The following is a 23,620-nucleotide window of genomic DNA, read 5'->3' as shown; positions in this document are numbered from 1 at the left end:
GTTATGATATGATTAAATTGATGAAGGGAATCCCACAAAGAACACCCATGCCGGGATTCTAACCCGAGACCGCATCGTAACGCGATGTGTTAACCATTCCGCCAGGAAGATCGGCGTGCATCACAGATAATAAAAGTACCTTTTGATGCATTTATGAGTTTTTAAGGTTTTGTTTTCTAAGTCCACATTATGCACAGATAGGTTAATCGGGACTAGACCTACAGTTTAAAGTGCGAGCCGAACAACTATGCGCTGCCACCGGATATTGTATCTGTGTTCTCTTGATTGCAAGACGACGAAGCAACCAGTACGGCATCAGGGAGACCCCTTTATACATATTATGCTGCCAAGGGGTGTGGAGGTAGGTTTTTATACAGTATATGCTTGTTCTTGGTCATAATGAAGTTGGTGTGATTAGCATCATGCCTGCGCCTGCCTTTATCCTCAGGTCCCTACTGTAAAGAGGCTGGGTGAAACCCAGAGCCGCTTATATAGGGACATTAACTAAATATTCTGATATCACCCACCCCGTGAACTTATAATTACAATAATAATAAAGTTTAAAAGTTCGAAAAAACTTACCATTAATATTTTCCTAGCTTGCCTTGTTGGTTTATCTGCCATAAGTTAACCACGCAGTTTGGATTTAACACAAAACGCCTGCAAAGCATCCCTTCCATATCCCCCCTTTCCCGGACCACCACCACCAGAAAGTTGCATTGTGAGCGCAAAAATATGAAAAATTATTCACCAACGGCGGGCATTAAGAGATATCACCCAACCGAGGGGTATTCGTCATTTACGCCACGATAAAGACATATCCACCACGGTCACCCCTCTTCTTCATTCATCCACCCTCCGCACCCCTCCCCCCCCCCGCACCCCACGCCACGCATTACGCCGACCGTATCAGATGTTAAGGAGCCATTGTTGTGGACCTCGGGCAAACAATCATTATGCCCGCGTACGCACCGTGTGTAACTTGCAGATATTCGTCCCCTCCTCGCAAAACTAACCCCATTGTTCGGTGCCGCCCCTAGCCGCTTCCGAGCAGCCCCACGTTTCTAGTGCAACGGATGCAATGAAATTATGGGGCCTTCAGACACCACAAGCTTGTTCCCCCTCTCATGCATGTTAGTTGCCTGATCCCTAGCGAAAACACCCCAAATGTTATCTCCCAGTCTATAATTCCTGCCGGGTATTTAGTCTGTATTAGTCGATTTTTACCGTGGGCTTTCCCCCCTCCCCCTGCTTATTCTCGGTATTAGGTATTTTACTTATGTAAACGCCAGCTTCTACCCCCGAGAATATACTGACTCATTCAATAGACGCTGGACCACATTCAAAGATGGCGTCCGTGCCGTGACGCTTATATTGACCATTTCACGGACAACTTATACTTTCTGATTCGTTCTGGCGTTATTCGTTAAAATAATATTAATTACAACCACTAATCTGTTGTATTATAACACTACTGAGGTTAAAGGTTTGACTATAACGCTGTGTGTATCTTCTAGGACCACTGTGTACATCGCTTTAACATCATTCATTTACATATGCCTCAGATTAATTTATATCTTGTAAAGTGGTACTGGAGCTAATTGTCAGCTTTCTAAGTTTTGTCTTTGTATCTGCAATAATTATTGAGTAATATCGATTCGTTTGATTGCAATAATTTATTGATTCAAACAGATAAATGATGCAATCCATCAAGAATATGGAGAAAAATAGTTCGTGCGGAATAACCAAAAAATAGTTTTTCGTGACCAAACACTTGTAAACGATTGTTTACCAGAGTTAAATTATTTTAGTAATTGTGCACATTTGCTTAGTTACCAAAAATTTCGGCTAAATTTACTAAATTTCGTAAAAACGTACCAAATTTGTGTTCAAGGTTACCAAAAGGCCTAACAGAGTGAGGTAATGCGACTTTGTCAATTTTCCAGTAATTATTAGCCACAGTTTTACGGTCCACTATTTTCAAACTGACAACGCAAGAAGTCTAGCATAAGGAGCGCACGGCACTATACACTTCTCGCACTTGGCCGAAACAAAATGATTTGGTTCCATCTCGTGGTCGGTGAAACACGGCTGTGCACATCAGAGTAGCTCGGTGCCAGCGTGATCGCTCACACTTATTTACATTATGTTGTATTTTCTGCGGTTTTCTTCCGTGAATTCAGGTATAAAATTTCGGCCGAAACAGAATTCAGTGTGACCATAGCCTAAGGATTCTGTTTTCAACTTTTACTGCCTGGTAGAGTGTTGTTGTTTTCATAACATATCTGGCTGTTGTGCTTTGGGAGCTTGGGTGCGAGTCGTAACTCGCGGAGCCTCCAATCAACCAGCGAGCCACTGACGTCGTCTCAACGAAGAACCAATCGGTAGCCCTCTTATTCGTCTTGTAGACTGTTGGAAGGCTCGCTAACCAGAGCTGTACATTCAGTCGGGGATATTCTGAAAGTAATCTGACTATACCCTACAATGTATCCTCTTGTCACATTATTGGAGTTTACAAACTGTCTTTATCCTTGTTGGCATAAATACCATACCATGTTTAATTGCTATATTAACCAAAGGGAATTCTACAAAAACCTCAACATGCACATTCAGGGATTTGAATCCATTGTTAGTGGCCACAGTGATAACCGATTAACAATTTCGCTAATTAATTGGGAGTAATTATTAATTCCTTCTGTGGAACGAAACTTGTCGAATGACCTGAGGCAGTTGCGGAATGTCGAGTGGCCAGCGTGGTTGCCCAGTGGCGCCTCTTGTGGGAAAGCCAACGTTAATCCGTGGCAACCAAACAGGGTTCTTGGGAAAATACACACCTGGTGTCACTGGACATTATTGTCATCCGATTGGATGAGCAGAGTGATCAGTCGCTATGCTGATTACGAACAGTAAAGCGTTAATCGGTGTTCACTAAAATTCTGCTGTTTCTTATGTGTGTGCGCACTGGCACCCAGAGGGGTTACTTAGCATAACCTACTAGCTGATTGCCCGGCGTTGCCCGGGTATTTATTTATCCCAATCTTGTATTAGACAGGAAAGTCATTTGTGGCATTTTATTTTTCACCCCCTCTCACCTCCCATGCCGATAGGTGATGAACTTGAAATTGAACCGCATTGGGAGTGTCACGAAAACTATGGATTCCACACGAATATCGGTCGTTTTCGCAACACAGCCTGAATGTTAGACAACCCAAGAAACACTATCGTTGTGCGGAATTGCATAGAGTCACGGATGTCTGTTTGTGCGGAATTTAATATCGGTCGTTTTCGATTATTTTTACGTCACCCCTTCCCACCCCACCCCTAGGGGTGCCAGGGGTGTCTTACCCCAAAAGTATTATTTTCAGATTGCAAGTGATATGTGTACCAAGTTTGGTTGAAATTGCTCCAGGCGTTCGAGAGTTATGCCGGAACAAACAAATATACACACCCACACACATACATCATTTTTATACAAGAGAAGATAGAAGATAGATAGATTGTCATTTGTCGCTCCTACCTTTTTTCCCAGTCTTTCTCTTGTTCTGTGTTTCTCTAGATTGTAGCATTTGTTCCTATGCCTTAGATTATTTTTTCGTGTTTCTTATACACACACACACACACACATATATTTTTTATATATATATAAACATACATACACATATATACTCTCTCTCTCTCTCTGTTCTTTGTTCCTGCTTCTCCTTTATTCTCTTTTCATCCCCTCTCCCTCTCACCTATTTCCCTTTCTCAAATCTCATATTTATTTATTTCTCTCCCCCCCTCTCTCTCTCTCTCTCCATTTCTTTTTCTTTTCTCTCTGACTCACTCGCTTTTATTTCTATCCCTTTTGCTCACTCTTATTTGTCCTTTTATATCGCCTCCCCGATGGTGTACTAGTTTCGTGGAGGACTTGTAATCAAGGAGTCCTTATGCCTCCCCGATGGCGTAGTGATAACGCCGTCGGCTTGTACTCAAAGTGTCCTGGCTTCGGTGTCCTGTTTTATGCAGTTGAGGTTGAGCGTGTCGAATATGAGTAAATGGGCCTTTTTTACAGCTTAGTTGCAAACGGCACACAAACATCACGTCTGTCCTCTGAAGTACATCCTAACTTTTGCATACACAAGTTTAAAACAACACAAAAAGCATGTTTCGTCCTGGCAAATAAATCCTTCTGTTCCGAATTTTTAAAGTAACACAAAGTATCGAAGAAACGTTACAGGAACTCATGTAATTTCAGTGGCGTGTTAACGCAAGTACCGAAGTATTAACGCGTTATGTTACTCCGCAACTCTTGGTAAACAGAATACCTACGTATATTGCGTCACATTTGAAAGATGGCGCTGATATTCTTTAGGCACTGCGTTCAACGTTTATGTAGACAACATGTGGAATTTTTGTAACATTCTCTACTACAAAAACACAATTTCTTCACCAGCCGCCCTACTAAGATTTTCAGTTCTTTCGAACTGCGGAAACAAGGGCAAACTAACTTCTTCCTTATCTTTCCGTGAATTATTGCAGTAATATATGAACAATTTACTTTGCGTGGAATAGCTGGTAATACGTAGCAGCTAGCCTTATCCTCGTTATACACTCAACGAATTTTTGAAATAACTGACTTGAAGGCATCTCTGATGGCGTAGTGGTAACGTCGTCGCCTTGTAATTAAAGGGTCCCTGGTTAGATACTCGGTGGCTGCACATTTTACAGTGGTTTGGATCCCATTTTAAACTATAGGCCCAGTTCCGATTAACCTATCTGTGTATAAAGTGGACTTGAAGATGTTTGTAGAAAGAGAAGGTGAAGTGTATTTCTGCGTATTGTATGATACGAAGTAACCGTACTTAAAGTTGATACAAAAAAAAGTTGAAAGAAAAGTACAACCGGGTTCAGGATAGCACTGCCACCTAACTACAGTGTGGTGTATGATATTCTTCGTATGCTATTGCATTATAACTTTTACTTTTAAGATAAAAGTGTAAGTTAAAATGCGATACCTCACGGGGAATATCACACAACTCTGGATCCGGCCATACTTTTTTGTAGACTCTTTTGTATAACCTTTAAGCATGGTTGCATTTGTTGTAATACAATTAACATCATTCAGCGTCATTTAAGGAAAGGATAGCCGATATTTTCAAAGCACAAAAGATACAAGCGGAAGCCATTTATTTTCATACAGGCATTGATACAAGGAGCCGAAGTTGAAAGAGGTTTCCTTGAACACCGCAGCTGTCATCAATAACGAGGCTCATTGAATAAACTTGACAACAGTGTCCTCTTTTATTTTTTAAGAAAAGCGCGACAATCATTGAAAGTTTTCTCAAAAGAGACCTCCCTTGCGAAGAACGTGGTCGCCCATACCTTTGACAAATTTCACAGCCTCGTCGTTCACTTTTTTTCGAGTTCTCTTTGAGTACGTGACCTTTCGGTGACTTTAAATCTCTTCCAAATGGGACTACTGATCCGATGAGAAGGGTTAGCAGCTACCGGATGTACTCGGAGGGGGCGGGGGGATGTTGTCTCCTCCTGGAGGGTGTGGAAGTTGACATTTGGAGTTTCGGGTTGGATGTTGTGCAGGGTATCAGCTGCTGTGGTTCTGCAGCGCATCGAGCTTACCCCAAATACCACCAGGGGGCTTATCGGAAGAGGAGATGCGTTTGGTTCGTGTCCAAATTGCTGGTCGCTGGATTGCTCCGTAGGCCCTTGGAACGGTCCATCCGTGGATGTGTGTTTGAGAGGAGGGGGCTTATCGATTTGATTTTATCCAAACCCTCTGCCGAAAAAGTGTTAGATTTGACTATTTGCAAGTATCATTGGTATAGCTACGTAAGCAAACTTGTTTAAAACAGCTTATTGTGCAAGCTTTGTTACTTGAGACCATTATCCCAAGTGCGCAAGCGCTAAGTGGATGAGTCCAGTAACAAAATAGGGGTAACAGCTGCTGATGTAATGCTGTCATGGAAAATTGACAGAATATAGCTAATAGTTTCAAAAGTACTTTAGCAATGTCGCTTTTTTTATTTATAGTAACAAATAATTGAAATACTGGTCTGAAACTTACACACTTGCTTTCTACCTACTTCACTTTAGCGTTTGAATTTGTCCAGTCAAACCAGGCTCGTCTCCCGTGGTCGAACAGTATTACACGTTTACAGCAATCTATGCATTGATGCTTTCGTGTTGAAAACATTGAAAAAATACATAAAGCTACATTGATGAAGTAGTCAATACCACACATTCTAGATCTCAGCCATAGTGGAAGTGAAGGGCTAAGCACCACGCTCCGGCTTCCTTTACCCCCAGATTTGCCTCAGGTTACTATTGATAAAATACTTGGAACGGTCCTCAGAGCCAGTATTTGATTGATTGGGTTGGTGTTTTAAGTCCACTTTATGCACAGCAAGGCTAATCGTGACTGGACCTACAGTTTTAAAGTGGGATCCGGGTATCGAACCCAGGACCCCTTGATTACAAGGCTATCACTGCACCACAGGGGAGGCCCAGAGCCGCATTGTGAACGGAGAGTGTCACAAATAACCCCATCCAAGATCACCAACCCTACCGACTGGATTACCGGGACAATTTTGCAAAAATATTGTTAACAGCATTAGTAAAGAGTGACTTCTAGTGAACACTCTTCTTTCTCGAGGATATTCCAGAAACGTTTGCATTGGAGTACGCTTATTAAGAAATACCATTATTTGGGTAGGGAATCAAGTAAGTGATTTTTTTTACCTACTTCTGGCTACACTGATTACTTGCATGTCATAAAACAAATCCCCACATCATAGAGTTTTGCTTCTGCAGTACTGAACGTCGCAGAAAATTTAATAAATAATAATAATTTAAGTGAAGAAATTGTACTGTAAGTTTTTCTTACCTGTATAAGGACTCTTCTAGGCGTCGTGCTTCCTACTATTCGTAGAATCAGCTTTGAACTATCTGAAAAGACGAGAATTACATCCTTAATTAGATATTTTGAGTTCTTGAACACTTTTTAATGATATAAATGAAGTATGTGTAATTGACACTAGGTGGCGGAAAGGTTGTTGTAGCACGTTACGTAGCCAAGTGTCCAAAGTAAAAATGATTTCTGGAATTTTTATTCATCCCCTAATTTGGAAATAACTAGTTTCAAAATTGGAAGTGGGACGTACCATATAAATATGTAACATTCAAATAAATATTCGTACAAGTTACTGACACTCTCCCTCAATATATTTATTATTTTCTGTATGTAGTAACTTCACACGTATCTTCCACTTCATTGCATTATCTTTCCTCCTCATCTGCCAGATTAGCCAAAAGTGGCAGAAAATTAAATTAAAATAAAACAACTCAACAATATGTTCATGTAGTGATGGGTCATGGCAGTTCCTTTTAGGGAAGCAGTTCACCGGAGCTCGCTCACCGAAAGGAAGCGTTCACTGGAAGTCATTCAAAGGAAGTACGAAGCGATGGAGTATGCTCTCGCACGAGGCAGTTCCTTTTAGAAAGGCAGTTCACTGGAACTTGGTCGTTAAAGGAGTCGTTCACAGGAGGAGCTACCATAACAACAGAGCTCTAAGTTGGTTTCGTTGGGCGGAGGAAGGGATGTGGGAGACTGCTTCTGGAGTGGGTGAAAAGAATTAGAGGGGAGGAATCTGTCTTCGCGCACATATTAAACAGCTATAGGAAACAATGTATCGACTGAGCGACCGAGATTCGGGAGCTGCTTTCAGGGTGGGGGTGAATGAAAATACATTTTAATGCATAATTGAACTTTAGCGGACAAATAGTCCTCATCGGAAAGGAAAAGTTGGACAAGTTATATTCTCCCCTCCTCCTTTCCAAAAATGAATTCCTACCCCTTGTTGTCTCCGTGCATTACAGCGCCTGGTGATAGATGAAGAAAAATAATTTTAAATATTTTAAACATGAACGTCCGCTGTATTTTTTTCCAGGGAAGGGCAAACAAGGTATTTTTCCAAGGTGTCAAACGAGGCATATTTTCTTCCAAAATAGTATAATCTCCTAAAAAAAACTTCAGTTTGAAGTTAGCATGCACCTGTAACGCCCTTCTAATAATTAACAAATTGAGATTGAAATGAAATTATACGTATGTGTAAAATGTACAAATTTTAGGTTGAAATTTATTTTCTAGGGTGGCCGTCGCCCCTCCCCACCTTTCCAGACTTTCGTGCAATTAAATGGATACACGATCAAAGAAACCCGTAAGAGAATGGAAGAGAGGACGCTAAACCTTTGACTAGAAAAATAGCATTCGTATTTTTCAAGCTCTCTCTTCCTCCCGGCCCCACTTTTACTTTGCGATAATGGAAGAGCACGGAAACGGAACGTTGTCTTAAGTTAGATATGATTATCTTCTATCTGTCAAGTTCCTTCTACAGTTCCTTGCAAAGCGAGATGCGAAAACATGCCACAAAAAGGATTAAAGGTGAATTACTTGCCCATCCCTCCCTCATTGTTGAGCTTCTGCAGCATTACTGTAAACAGAGTTGCACGCATAGCTACGCGGAAAACCGCCACTATCAACAATCAGCAACAAAAGACGGGACCTCGCGCTCTTGCTCTTGAAGGTTCGTAGGAGTGAGTCATCGACTGGAAGCGTTGACAACATACAAGCTCACGACTTCCGAGGAACTACCACGGGTCATGGCAGTTCTTTTCGGGAAGCACTTCACCGGAGCTCGCTCACTCAAGCAGCCATTCAAAGGAACGAACGCCAAACTCCTCCCGATGTTGGTTTCGTGCAGGTGAAGTGAAGGGGGGTGGGGGAGGACTTGCTGGAGTTAGCTTGAGTGAAAAGGATTAGGGGGGGGAAGTGCGCTTACTACTCGACTTCCCACAAGAAAACCAGAGAACATACACAGCAGTAACAATACACGCAAAGCTCACGACTCCTGGAACGAGGAACTACCACAGAGGAACTGCTCGTTCACTTCGAAGGAGCGAGCACTTCACAGTTCCCAAGAGGGAGTAGTTCAAAAGGAACGGTTCATTCACGAACGACCCATCACTAGTTCATAGCTAATTAGTTCCGCAGAGTAGTGCGTTCGTGGCGTGTTTGTCGAGCGTCCGTAGAGAATGAGTGGCTCCATCCCCCGGTGTAAAACCCATATCTTACTACAGAATCTTGCGTGTGCTCACGAAACACACAACAGACAGTCCATAAACGCTTCAGTGTGAAGAAACTCATAATAAATAACCATATAACGAGATGTCTACATCTTACAGACTTCAGAATTAGTCGATAACAGAGACGTTCAACAGGACGTAAAGTAAGGTTACTTCCATCAATTCTCAGGCTGTTCCGCATTAGCAGCTTGAGAGCAAGTGCCTCTGGCTTCAGCTTCCAATCACCTCGCGCCACTCACTACACTGCTGACGTCAGCTGAAGCCAGCACCAATCTCTTATCTTCCCGTCAACGCTCTTCACCCTTGCTAGGTCCGCTGGCGTTATCGAGCCGTAAGCAAGGGCTTTCCGAGAGTAACTCGGCTCTACATATCCGTAAAGACCTCATTCCCCGAGTGCAGAATTTACGAAAATGGGTCGAGAAGACATAGCAAGGAAAGGGCCCAGACATTTATCGACAGCTGGTGATCTTTTGGAACCAGGGAGAAGAAATAGCGCCATAAATTCTAAATTATGCCCGCATCTCCTCCCATTTCAAATTCCTGGACCCTCCTCTGGCACCGACCGTCATGCGGCTGAATGGCTTGACTCCTGATTGCCGCACTTGCTCGTCGAAAAACACGCCGCGTCACAGGATGTTTTGGCTCGTCCATCCTGCTTCGGATGCCAACCCGGTTCTTGTTAACCGGGGGTCCTAATGCCGCCGGAGACAGCCAACAGGCCATTGCTTCTCCACGCCAACAAGTGCATCTCATCTCGTCAAAAAATACTGTGTGAAAACCCCACATTCCCCAAATGCTTTTTCTGAAAACAAAAATGGCCCACGTTTTCCAGCATGGCGAGGCTGGTTCACATAAAATAGCTTATCCTTTGCCCAACCTCACCGCTATTCGCGAATAGAGGCTGACTCGTGCCTCGCAAGTAAAGGGTTGCCATCTCAGTTTATGAAAAGTTACTAAAAAAGTCCCGATTGTCCTTGGCTTTCATGTATTGGGTGATACCTTTAACGACGGTCACCGACGCTTTCTCCCACGTTTGAATACTCGACAAAGCTTCGCATAAGACGCACAGAATCTGGTCTGTATCCCCAGTAAGGGGTCTAAAATAATTGAATACAATGACTTGTTTTCTTGCCTTTTCTTTTATATATTTTTTAATAACAAATTCTCATTTCGTTGAAATTAATTTTTCTCATCACATTTTATTACAAAAATATCTACTTAGTATCGATAATCAAGGAAGAAGTTTCACAGTATTAATGCATGTATTTCCGAATTTTAATACACGAATCCTACACGTTATAAAATCCAGTTGTAAGTTCTATGCCATGTAGAGACGCCGTAATACCTTTTAACTTGGCACACTCAGAAGATTACTTCGTAGAAATTTAAGCGGAAATGTGGACACTACCAGGAATCGAACCCGGGTTTTTGGCATAATTCTTTTAGTTAGAGTTTTCGCTTCGGCTGTTACTCCAGGATTGGTGGACCGTAATTCTGTTGACATAGTGATAACACAATATTTGGACAATGTCTTTAATTCCGCACTGTTCCTTCTTCGCTTTCTAGGTAACCTCCCTTTTTGTCACTTTCAGTTTTAGAATTTTTTCAGATCGCTGGGTCTGTACTATTGACAATGTCCAGTTACATCTTAATTTATCTTGACTTCTATTTTTATAATTTTTTTGTGGGCCTAATTTTAAGAGGGGCAGAATCAAATTGGGCCTAATTTTGAGAGGGGCAGAATCAAACTGGGCTTAATTTAAGGGGGCAGAATCAAACTGGGCCTAATTTTGAGGGGGCAGAATCATACTGGGCCTAATTTTGAGAGGGACGGAATCAAACTGGGCCTAATTTTGAGAGGGACGGAATCAAACTGGGCCTAATTTTGAGAGGGGCAGAATCAAACGGCCTAATTTTGAGAGGGACAGAATCAAACTGGGCCTAATTTTGAGAGGGACGGAATCAAACGGCCTAATTTTGAGAGGGGCAGAATCAAACTGGGCCTAATTTTGAGAGGGGCAGAATCAAATTGGGCCTAATTTTGAGAGGGGCAGAATCAAACTGGGCCTAATTTTGAGAGGGGTAGAATCAAATTGGGCCTAATTTTGAGAGGGACAGAATCAAACTGGGCCTAATTTTGAGAGGGGCAGAATCAAACTGTGCCTAATTTTGAGAGGGGAAGAATCAAACTGGGCCTAATTTTGAGAGGGGCAGAATCAAACTGGGCCTAATTTTGAGAGGGGTAGATTCAAATTGGTCCTAATTTTGAGAGGGACAGAATCAAACTGGGCCTAATTTTGAGAAGGGCAGAATCATATGGCCTAATTTCGAGGGGTAGAATCACACCTGGGGCTTAAGTTTGGGGGAAGAAGTTTTCCATCCAATAAAAGCAGCGTCCAGGATTATTTGCTAAATAACTGTGACGTTTTCGAAATATTACTCTTTATTACTTTGTTCCTCAGGTCCCCTAACTCGTAAATTTTAATAAACCTGAAAATTTTGGGGGGCAAGGGCCCCCTTGCCCCCGCCAAGTTACGCCTATGCCTGCAGACGTGTAGAAACGACGTAAACTATACACAAAAACGTTTAGTTGAATGAATTACGTGTGTGCATTTCGACTCTTAGAATTTTTGCTGTTTCATTACGTTTGCCCTGTCATCTGCTTCATCCAATCATCGTACTTTCTCTTGTCTATTTCTCAAGTTTCACGTCAGCGTAAAGCTGCGTAATTCTGCCTTCCCCAAAGGCTACAGAATGTGATTTATGACCTACCTTGAAGGAGGTCAAATAGTTCAATGAGAGTCAATGAGGGTAAGTAGTGGCCAATTGCTGTTAGTGTTTTGTTTATCAGATCATGACTCCACTTCTTAGCCGAGTTGAAAACCTGAACACGTTCTGCTAATATAATGGTCTCGTGAGGGTATGATGGGCCGGGGGGGCTATTCCGTGCGCAGTAAATGTATGGAAAGCCATAGTGATCCTCAACATCTTTTTGGTTTGTTAAGAATACTGTGGAGGAATTCTTGTAACAAAGTAATAGAGCTTACCTTTTTCTATCAACAGAGTGCAACACTTGGTTATCTTCTAACTCGGGATTTAACTGCGCCTTTAACGCTTTCAGCTGCTGAATACGTTGTCAAATGTAGTCATGGCCCGTGCATGGAAAAGTTCCTTTGCATCTCTATTAACTTCTTCTAATAATCATTGAATCCTTAAAGTCGCGATTAGTCTAAAGACTTAAAGTAAATGTTAAAAATTATAAATTGTTTCTTTAACGCTTCCATAATGAAGAGCCTATCATCTTTCTTTTCTCAGTTTTAACTCTCGTTAGCTCCGTGGCGGTGTGGTTAGCTTAGAGCGTTACGCCTCCAAGGTATCCGGGTTCGAATCCCAGTCTGGGCATGCCATTGGTGCGTGTTCCTTCATCAATTTCATAATATCATCACTCACCCTCATCTTAGTGATTAGCCAAAAGTGGGAGAAAAGCGATGAGGATGAACGTAAAATAATAAAAGTAGAGGCATTTTGTAAACTTCTAATTCAAAATAATGTGTAACTAAATCCTTTACGGGTGCTGATCATTACCTTCTCAATCTGAAAGCCTCATGGCTTGCTCCGGTCACGTGACTAATCGTCATCAACTGGAGGCGAGATAGCCGCCATGTCTGATTTGCTTCTTCGGAATCCATGATGGACCTTTTTAGTGAATATGGAATTGTAATGCAAATTTAGGAACTGTAATCGAGTTTACATGACTTGTAAATATGCTTAAATGTGCAAGAGGTATGGTGTATAAGTGTTGTGTGCTTAATTACAGAGGCAATTATGATGAAAAAGTAACGTTCACATTTCTTCAAGATGTTGCTGGAAATGAGAAATGTTTAGGGCAATTCCATGTGATTCAGTCCCTACGAAAAGATACAAGTTAAGTAACAAAGGTTTTACACTCATAAATAAATAAGAGTTATAGTTCATGATGTAAACATTTCATGTGTACGGAATAGGCATCTAATATACTCTTAAATGTGGTCATGTCAACATTTGTTGTTATTAGAAATATCAAATAATTTACCCTGAATTACAAACGTTTAAAATATTACGTTCGTGTCTACTAAAGCAATATGTCAGTGAAAATTTTATGCAAGCATTCGATAAAATTTTCATATTATTTACACAAATTTTCAGTTTAAAAATGTTTTTAATGAAAGAAAGGTATACAACGGTGTAAAGTTGACACATGTGTACATTTACATTCTTATTTTATCCCGCTTTATGGTTCTTTATGCCAATCGGAAGATATGTTGTATATTAAAATACAACGGTGCGATGTGTAACAAGAACTTCGATGAGATATTCGTGTGAAAAACTATCCAAGAATATATTACTTATGTTTCAAATACAAATGTTTTCACACAGAAAGCATTTTGTTACCTAGCTATGTTAATATGAACTACAAATGTATTAAATTTTATAATACGGTTTCATATGAACTGCTTTTTATTTTTTGTCTTTGTGAAGCTTCAATGTTCGTAACTTTGATTATTAAATCAGTGATAATGTTTATTGTTTCATAATTTATTAACATTCTTCACAATGTTATTAACAGAATGTAAAAACAGTGTAAGGAAACATTCCAAATGTTTATACCCCAAGTGAACGCTAAGATCGAAATATTAATCTGCTTTTTTTCAATGAAACTCTTAAGTTATTGTCACAGATCTTACTAACGACAATGAAAAGATTCAATTTGTATATTATCTCTCGTTCAATAAAGTCAATAGGATCGAAATTACAATATGACAAATGATTTAGGTTTAGTCTTTACAGAAATGTAACATTGCCCTTGTACCAATTTGTTTCACTTTTGCTGCAAGGATATAGAAATTAAGCTTTTGTATTGAGATTGTATAGCTAAACAGAATATCTGCTTTATCTGGATGATTAATTTTGGGGAGAGTTAACGACAATTTAATTAATTAGATAACTCGGAAAGTTTACGGTCAACCTAACACGGCTTTTTTTATTTAATCAATTGATTTTACATACAAAAGTTCATACAAAAGCAGTTACGAGTTTTACTGTAGCTGACAAATATTCCCGATAATATTTTTCAAAGATATACAATGTTTAAATTTTTCCGCAAGGAAGTTTCTAACGGTTATCAACTCTTTCTTTGTGCTATGGTAGGAATTTTTGTGGTGGCCTGAATGAAAATTTTGGTGTAAATATTCAATATTATACATTTTTTTTCTATATTCGTCGGGAGGGTAAATGTCAAAATTTAACTTCATAAAAGAAAGAAATATACCTTAATTATCTACGGTAAAATTACGACAAGGGGTTTACAGCGTTAAGACGATCGCCTCCAGATGATGACGTCTTGACTGAGCGCTGTGGCCTGAAGCTCAAGATGGTCTTGCGCTGATTCAGTTGCATAAGGTACCGCACCTTAGAAGAAATTCCAGTCCTGGAACTTTCAGAACACCCCTTGCGAAATATATACAATTTACAACCCCGCTTGCCTTTGTGCTTTCAGATGAAGATTCAAAGATATGCATCGTTCCACAGAAAAGTGGGTTTCCAGTTTCTATAATGTTTGTTACATCGTCAATACAAACGAACGGTTGTGTGCGGAGAGGAAAATGTTTCCAGCGAAGATAAATTCAAACCTGAAAGTTTTAACTCGGTAACGAGATTGCAAAGGAAACTTAAAACGAGAAGCCTTTTGAATGGTGAAATGCGCGTGACATGTTCTTTGCAGCGTAGCCCTCACATGCAAAACCCGCCTAGGGAGCGTAGGGGAAGCGGTGGTTGGGGCGAGGCACAGAAGATATATTTCAAGTGCCAACTCGAATTTACAGACCGGGAGAAACCAGAGTTGACATGAATGACACAGAGATTGCTCCTGGCATATCTACCCCAGCATCCGAAATAAAAGATATGAAACCTAGGCTGTTCTCGATTCTCTCAACAGTTCGCTTTGGTTTGTGCGTAAAAGCGGAGCTCATTTCGCCATCGTTTTTTTTTTCTGTTGCGTTTACCAAAGAGCTTCGTAAAAGGAAAACGAAGAAAGACCTTCTGCGTGCTCACCTCCTTATCTTTGGTCTCTTCTTTAAATTGTTTTCTATTTGAATGTTCTAACCCATCTCCCACACCAACCTTTTTACGTTTATGCTCCAGTCGCAGGTACGAGCGTCGTGAAATAGAATAAGTGTAAGTAAGATGATTTAAATCAAGAAAGTCTCTAAAACTTGTGAAGAAGAAAAAAGGTGGCAAAACGAAACAATCTATGAAGTTGCTATATATTTTTCATTTTCCTCTTTTTATGTCTATTTATATTTAGTTTTTTTGCTACTCACTTTTTAGATTTCGTAGTCCTTTTGTCCAACTGTATACTTTTCATTTCCCTCTTTTTTGTCTACTTGTTTCTAGCTTTTTGACAGTCAACTGTTTACTTTTCCCGATCCCATTTATCTATCTGTATTTTTTTTAATTTTCCTCTTCATTGTCTATTTCTTCAGTCGCTTTATACATGTCCTGATCTCTTGTATCATCTGCATATTTTAATTTTGTTCTTTTTTGTCCATTATTTTGGCGGGTGCAAGCCTCTTGTAAGTTCATAATAAACACGCGTAGACTATAATTGGGCTTGAATCTACAATTGACATTTAAAGAAAAAAAATACGTTTCTTTTTCTGTCACTTTTGGTTACACGCGACAATGAGGATGAGTGAATTAGCTGAAATTTATAACTGGGCACTTGTATGTATCACCCATGCCCTGATCAGGATTCGAAACCGGAAGCTTCGGCAGCAAGACCAAGTGGTGTCTGAAGCATCCAACCCGGCTTGTGTTGCTTAATTGATTTTTGATTTGATTGTAGTTTATTTTACTTCGCGTTTTGTGCCTCTTGGCTAATTTGCGAAGATGGGGATGAGTGATGAAATGATGAAATTGATGAATGGACATTCACAAACAACCAAGCCCGACCGGGATTCGAACCCGGGACCCTTGTTGTGTTGCTTAAATTGGTTACGATCAATAGTAATAGACACTGCGCTATCGCGGAAAGTCGTTCTTCTTTTCGAAATGTCTATTGTTTTGGTTTCATTTCTGTAAATGTATACATCTTGTAGCCTAACTAACGGTTGGTTTTGTATTACTTTAAGACTTGGTTCTTCCAATGAAATAATCGTTGAGAGTTGTGTAATACATACGCTCTATATTCATCATCAGCGACGTTGCCAGCAATTTTGTATGGAGGCGAAATGACCAGAGTAAGTTTCATTTAACCAACAACCTTCGGGGAAGGAGCGTGGGGGACAGTTTCCCCACACTTCTTTCCATTTTTGCTTCCCCAGTTTCTTCCACTTTCACCCCCTACTATGCCAAGCCTTGTCTATCAAGCAAACTGTCTTTACCCCCCAACCAGTGGCGTACCCAGGATTTAGGAAAGGGGGGTTACATATACTTTCTTTTAGTAGTCAGCCCTCATTTCTCCATCCTTTTGAGTCTCTGGCGTTCTTTTTTTGGTAATACTGTTCCAAAGGGGGGTTATGACCCCCACCAAACCCCCCTTGGGCACGCCACTGGAACCCCACAGTTTTGGCACCCAATCGCCGCTACTGTGGAGGAATACAGGCTATGCTACTGTGTACAATGGAAACAAAGCATTGTCAGCTTTTGTGTCTTAGTGGTTACGTAATGCGCTCTGAAGTCCATGGTCCTGGGTTCGAATCTTGGGCAAGGCATTTTGTTCAATCTATCACCTGTGCCATCAATGACGTATCCTCATGAAATACTATGAGATAGCAAGGATACAATAATCCACATAGTAAAAGAAAATGAAACTTCATCTAATTTGTTTATTTCAATCCCAATTTACGTCCAGTAGGTGAGCTACACTTCCGTGTAAGATTCGAATCTTACATAAAAAGATCGTTACACTTAATTTCTGTTATACAATAACAATCTTACATCAAGTTTAACTTCCACAGTGAGCCTTTTTATTGGGAACATTTATTGAATTCTCGAGAACATATTCCCCTAATAAAAAGCATAAGAAAGAAAACTTTAACAAAATTAATCAAAAAACTGTTTCATTCTTATTTTTCGAGAATTAAAGAAACAGATCTCTTTGTCACTTTCATTTTCGGAAAAAAAAATTGCATCTGATATTCGCAAGCCAGTTCGGGATTAATCTAAATTTTTTCGCAAAGAATAGTAGGAGTTATCGTGGCAAAATATGTAATAACAACTTTTCTCAAACTTCCTACGGTTTCTTTTTCTTCCTGCTTGAGTTTCCTGCGAAGGAAAAGAAGGATTTTTATTCCTCTCGGGTGTGCTAGATGGGGAAGAAATGGAAGAAGCCGAGGGAAATGCTGTGTTGCTTCATGACGCTCGATTTACCCATTAATAGTAGCTGGGCGTGGAGGATAATGTAATATGACTCTGCCTCAAGTTTCCGTTTACAGTTAGTTCTTCTCCCAGGGGAGGGAAAGCGAGGCTGCGAAATGAAATATTTGTAATATACAGCAACTCTCTCTTTACGATGCATGAATGAAGAAGGGAGTCAGAAAAAGTAATAATTGTATTTGTTCTTTCAGTCTCCTTTGTTCAACAGGTTGCTTAATGTTTCTTCTACTTGCGACGCAACGGCACGGTTCACGAGTCGAACGTCAGGGAGTGGTGGAGTGGTTGGCACAGCGCGCTAAGATGCCAGCCTGGGTTCGAATCCCGGTCAGGGTATTCTTTATGAGTGTCCATCAGTTTCGTCACATCATCCTCATCTTCGCGATTAGCCAAAAGTGGCAGAAAAGCGAAGTAAAATAAACCTATCGAACGATGGGGAGGTCAAATAAGATGAAGAAACCCCACGGGAAACTCGCGAACTAAAGAAGGCAGTCATTTGTTTTCTCCTCTCGCTTCGTCTTCGCTTGTGCCCGAGTGACCTCGTATTGTGTATCTTGCCTCATTGTTGAGATTTTTAAAGTCCAATTTATGCACAGAAAGGCTAATCGGGACTCTGTTTAAAGTGAGATCCGAACCGCTATGTGACTTCACAGCAAATCAAGCCCGGGCTTACAAGGCGATGACGTCACCACTAGGCCAAAACGAAGGTTGCCCCCCTCTTTCCTGATGATACAAACACTTGTCATCGAATGAAGGTGACAACGAACATGTGTGAAAAGTGGCCACCAGTTCCATGCCCAAGCCGAAATCTCAGATGAAATGTTGTTACGCTTCCCCCAGCAGACTCGTAGCCGGGGTAGAAAGCGTGACGCCACCGCACGACCAAGATGCGCGACATACACCGTAATTACCGTCAATATTTGAAAATTGCCACGGATACTTTGGCGCTTAAATGGCAGCTCAAATTGGCTTTAGGCCGTTATTTCTGAAGTTAACATTTTTACATTTTAATTTTTGAAACGTTGAAGCTCTTGAATCCCTCACGCATCAATACATTTTTTAAAATAATGACAATTCACAAATCTCAGGTAATTGGATTTATGTCGGTCAAGCGCTATTGTTGTAGAGATCATTCCAGGTTTTCGTTCAAACAAAAGTAACATTTGAAAATCGATTATCCATTCTGTGAAGAATTGACCACGAGCACATTACTCTTGGAAATCGTTCGTTGACTTCTTCTGCTTTCGGAAGTTACTATCTATGTTCTTAATGTATGTTTATCATGGGAATACTAGTCCATTCATCCAGCATGGAACAGGTGGAATTCCGTGGAACATTCATTTGTGGGTGATTTTTGGAAATTAATTTTTCGCTTCCATTTGTTTACAATTAGTAAGGATCTCCTTGATGTAAGGATTTTATATTTCAATGATGAGAATATATATCTGTGCAACTGTACCATGTTGCGCAACCTATGAATTACTTTTTATAGTTTACCACTGGTCACTATCACAAAGAAAATGTCAACAGAGTGGTATTCTGAGCATTGACTTGAGTATATTTCGTCCGTTTCACGCAGTGACGGAGGCAAATGGTGGGAGGGGGCAACTGCCCTTCTCAAATTACCCTCCCCCCAAAATCAAGGATTAAACATCTATGCCTTTAAAAATATATATTTCGAAGTGAATATATTTTTGTCTCGATTTAAAGAATATATTTACTGCGAATATTACCGATTGTATAATTTTCCACACTTCTCATTTCAAGATTTCGCTGTTCCTTGGTGTTTGTTACCCAACAGAGGAAAATTGGGAAAGAAATGTAGAAACGAGAGAAATGTGTAGATAGTAAAAGGAAGACCGGGAAATGATAGAAGAATGGGCACAATACAGGGGAAGTGAGAGATACACACGAAGAAACTGTAGAAAGAGAAAAGACAGAGGTACAGATGAGAGATACACTGTGTGAGTACATGTGAATGTGTGAACACATAACAGTGAAAGTTACTAAATGCCAATATTTATAGCTGCAACACTGTAATCAATTGAGCAGATACCTACTATCGATTTGCTTAAAATTTTCAGGTCCCGTCTTTTGTTGAATGATATACAAATGTATTGTCAATATTTGAACAGAGATGGCACTTGTGAGAACAAAACTTAAATGAATTGGTTGAACACGCTTGCAATCCAAAATCCGAAAATCTAATTGAAATGTAAGTGCACGTAAATGTAATATGTAAGAGAGTTGAGGAAAGTACCTGAAATCATTCATACCTAGCAGAAATGACATTTTTACCTTTGGTTCCCAGGGAGATTGTTTAAAGGAGAGTTCATAGATACATCCTCAACTCCCAGTATAATCGCAGCTTGAATTCAGTAGCAGCGACGTCGTCAGCAGTTAGAGACGGTGGGCGCTTCAGACTCGAAGAGGCTAGGAAAAGGTTATAAGTCTAAAAAGTTGATTTTACAGGAAAAGACACGAGATGAGATGTAATATGTATCATTCCAGTTATGCGGGACACTTCAATGACCTAGAAAATGAACAAAACTCGTTTTGGGCAAAATTTGACATACACTCTCCACCCGGACAGATATGTAGTAGGGAAAGTATCACACACAGGTGTGGAAAAAATGGATCGAAGTGAATAGAAAGATCAAAAGGCAGAAATTATAAAACAGAAAGTGATAGGAATATAAAGGACGAAAGAAAGAGATAAGGAGGAAACACTGATAGAGAAACAGAACAAAGAAAAATGGGAAGAACGAAACGTGGAAAGGAGAATAATGAAAGAAAAACAAAGAAAGATATGTAGTACGTAAAGACAGTGAAGAGAGAGAGGGGAAGATAGAAAGAATAAAATATATGGAGAAACAGGAAGAAAGAGAGATTGATAGATAGGAGGGAAGAGATGGAAAGAAAGAAATAATCTTAAAAGACTGATCACCGAAGCACCTGAAAATATTTCGCTCACATTTTAGGCCACCCCAAACAAAATTATCTTGCGACAACACTGACTTGGCAGAATGCATCAAAGCAAACAGTGCATTTTTGGTGCACCAAATTACGGCATTACCAGCATTGTAATGGAGTCGAAATTTTGTTCGCTAGACTTCCTGCAGGAATATTGTAAAAAAGACCAGCTGTGTTTACACACGGATCAAAAAGCAACCCCTCCTCCCCCCAAAAATAGCATTTCTGCTGATTCCGGTAAAAAGGGGTATTTAATTTCGTGAATCCGGAATAAGGGCTAATGATGCAGCCTGTTAACACACAGTTCCATGCGAACTCGAACATCTGGCCGACAGTTTAGTGACGCTTCACAGGTGAGCGGAAGCTCCCATGCGCTTTTGAGCTCGATTCAGTGAGCAGCGAAATTTATGCGCCTCAGAACAACGTGTTCGAGTGATCAATCATGTCGCGGCACCCCTGCTTATGACAGGCGGTCTTTCGTTGACCTAGGACATCTGCGCTTAATTCCAAAGAATAATTTGCACCGATGTTCATCTAGAAAACGCGCCGTGAGGAGGTGCGATGATCGAGCGAGTTTCGATGCACTTGTTCATGTTTGTTCATGCCTGGATACCTTCAACACTCAAGCCATTAGAGTGGCTTAAAATGTTCCATGAATGGAAGTGGATAAAAAGTATCCGTTGTGTAATGCCCCCTACACCCACACACATTTTACACCTTTAATTAATCGATTTCTGTACTAGGAGCAAGGGCGTATTTAGAAGAGATTTGGGGGGGGGGCGAATATTTTTGGACCTATAATACACCGGTTCGGGACCGCAAATCCGGTACTCGGAATATTTCAGAAACCAGATCTGGCCATCCCTAGTCCGGGACCTCGCTTTCTAGAAAAGTTGACAAGTATTAAAATTATAGAAACGCTTGTTAACCGTTTATCGTTTGATATAAAGTTTACTTGCTTCAGCCAACTTGAAGGAAGATTAATGATTGATTCATAAAGTTTTCGAAGCCACCGTCCCGTACAAAAGCAAATCTATAACATCACGCTACCCTGGTTGGTTCACCAGTGGCACAATTAAAACACTAAAAGGAAATCCCACCACCATAAGAAATGGAAACGCGGAATTGTTAAAAATAACTTTCATCGTGTACAGTTTGAAACTCTCCGCAATGTAACCAATAGCAAATTGAAAAAGCTTACAGGAATTGCATATCAGAAACGGAAAATTATATAAAACTCGATTTTAGGCACTTCTGGTCCTTCGTCCAAAATAAAGGGAGGAAAAATACGTCCATGCCCCTCAAATACAATGACACTACACTAGACGATGACAAGGCAATTGGGAACGCCTTCGTTCAGCATTTCCTTTCCACCTATAAGAGCACGCCCGCGAATTACGACTGCAATTTAGTCGAAGACCACGAAAAGACAGACGTAGGTGAAGCATTTGTACTAAACGCAGGCAGTATTGAAGATGTTGAAAAGGCAATAAAAAAGTTAAAACCAAAGAAATCCTGTGGCCCTGACGGCATTCCGCCCTACGTGTTAAAAGGTTGTGCAAGCTTATTAGCCCTACCCTTAATGTAAATATTCAATCTTTCCCTAGCTAAGTCTGTATTTCCCACGAAATGGAAAACGTCTACAGTGCGTCCCGTACCCAAAAATAGTGGCACCGGTAACATTGAAGAGCATAGGACAATAGCGTTATTGTTTGCGCCCGCAAAAGTTTTCGAATGTATTATTTATCAAAGATTGTTGTGACACATATCCCCAGTAATATCTGCAAACCACATGGCTTCGTCCCGGGCAGATCCACTGTTATGAACCTATCCCTCCTAAGTCATTTCGTTGCAACTAATCTAGAAGAAAGAAAGCAAGTAGATGTCATCTATACAGATATATCCAAGGCCTTCGATAGAGTAAACCACGATATTTTGTTGAGTAAACTCTCGTGTTACGACCTCTCCAAACCAGCACTGAATTTCTTTGCTTCTTATCTGACAGACCGCAAGCAGAACGTATCTTATAAAGGAATTTTCACAAAAGAGTTCGCAGTTTTCTCTGGAGTCCACCAGGGCTAGAATCTCGGACCTCTGTTGTTTTTAATTCTAATCAATGACTTACCAAAGTGCCTGTGTGACTCATTCAGACTCTTATACGCGGATGACTTAAAATTCGGTAGGACGATTTGTAATATTGATGAATGCAAATCGTTACAAAATGAAATCAATACAGTAACAAAATGGTGCAGAATAAATCATCTTAATATAAATACAGGAAAATGCTGCGCAGCGACATATTCGCTCAACAGAAAGCAAATTGAATTCAATTACAAAATAAATAACACATTTGATTCGAAACTATCATTTGCAACACATATTGAAAGGGTCATAAATGAGGCACACAGGAACCTAGGGTACGCAATTAGAATGAGTAAAGAGTTTATGAACAAAGAAATAAAGAAAATAATATTTAACGCCTTAGTCCGAAGCAAAGTAGAATACGCAGCAGAAATATGGGCTCCTCAGGACAAAAAGTACACGCATAAAATAGAAATGCTACAGTCTAAATTCGTAAGGTACACGCCACTTATAAAGAAACAGGCATATATCCCCGATACGAATCATACACTTTCCTCTGTAAACACCACAACCTGCCTTCTTTCAGCAAGAGAAGGAAGATGCAATTGCTCTGTTTCTTATACAAAATCATGAACAATAATATCCAGGTACAACATCTTCTAGAACAAATACACATACGGGTTCCTATCTCCAAGACACGGTCCAAAGGAGGCCTAATTTACTGTAGAAACAGAAGATCGAGCATTATAAATAAATCACCTATCAGGAGAATGTGTGAACTGTACAGCAGGTGTTTCGAAAGGGAACCAAAATTAGATATATTTCAGATGCCTATTGGGACATTCAAAAGAGTTATTCAAGGAATGGAAGAATAAATGTCAACAATGTAAACATAAACGCAATTTTTGTAAATATATATTTCTTTCGTAGTTTATACTCAATTATGTACAACACTATAATTGGACATTAGCCTGTTGTGGTCAATATACTCAGAACGAATGAGGACTTCAGT

At 40.3% G+C, this 23,620-nt stretch overlaps 1 protein-coding gene across 1 annotated transcript in view; it reads right to left on the bottom strand.

Annotated features, from left to right (window-relative positions):
- The window catches only part of LOC146001557 (uncharacterized), a 497,775-nt gene that overhangs the window by 82,099 nt on the left and 392,056 nt on the right, over positions 1–23,620 (bottom strand). Inside the window, exon 4 of the mRNA XM_083139030.1 lies at positions 6,884–6,945. The gene's annotated coding sequence lies outside the window, so the exon portion shown is untranslated. The remainder of the gene's footprint in view (positions 1–6,883; positions 6,946–23,620) is intronic.

The sequence above is a fragment of the Lepisma saccharinum genome, chromosome 17, assembly GCF_977018435.1.
Source record: "Lepisma saccharinum chromosome 17, izLepSacc3.1, whole genome shotgun sequence".
NCBI classification, from domain to species: domain Eukaryota; kingdom Metazoa; phylum Arthropoda; class Insecta; order Zygentoma; family Lepismatidae; genus Lepisma; species Lepisma saccharinum.
The sequence above is the reverse complement of the archived record's forward strand: the minus strand, read 5'-3'. Positions and strand labels throughout refer to the sequence as shown.